This window comes from Frankliniella occidentalis, unplaced genomic scaffold (assembly GCF_000697945.3).
Source record: "Frankliniella occidentalis isolate FOCC.00 unplaced genomic scaffold, Focc_3.1 Scaffold278, whole genome shotgun sequence".
Classification (NCBI taxonomy): domain Eukaryota; kingdom Metazoa; phylum Arthropoda; class Insecta; order Thysanoptera; family Thripidae; genus Frankliniella; species Frankliniella occidentalis.
Genome location: NW_026267404.1, coordinates 40,763 through 41,454, shown reverse-complemented (window position 1 = coordinate 41,454; position 692 = coordinate 40,763).

Here is a 692-nt window from a genome sequence, read left to right as displayed (position 1 = left end):
AAGAGTATCCATTTTATGACAGATGTGTTGTTGATAATGAATTATACCATGCTTGTAGTTATTCTAGAGTAAGTAAGCAAGAAAATAGTATCGTTCTGTTGGAGAATGACAATGTTTTCCAAATTCACATGTTAGTAGTGATTGGTGAGAAATGTTTTGCCCTGGGCCACATTTTAATTAAGAAAAACAGTTTTAAATTATGTGAAGGTGCTCATCTGCCTCATTACAGAATATTTAATCTTAATTATGAAAGTACTTTAAGATGTATTTCTTTATCAGCCTTTAGAACAAAACTATTATCATTTGGCATTGAATTTCAAAATGAAACACTTATATTTTCTTGTGTTAACGTGTTGACCATGGAGATGTTATCTTAAACTCAACTACTTTTATTTTTAATTGCTTCCTTTTTATAACTGTACACTTCTTTTGTATTCCAAGTACTTGTTTCTCATCTGTTGGATGTGATGAGTGAACTAATATTGTAATTAGTGAAGACTTTCATCTTGTATACCTTTGGTTTAATTAAATCTATGCTCGAGGTCACTTTACATACAAAACCTGTTGAACTGGTACTTGAGGAAAAGAGACTTGACACTGCTCAAAAATAAAAAAAATCCAAGTATAAGATACTCAATACAGCCTACAAGATCACACTTTTTTAATTTATCCTTGACTTCTACGACCTTTAG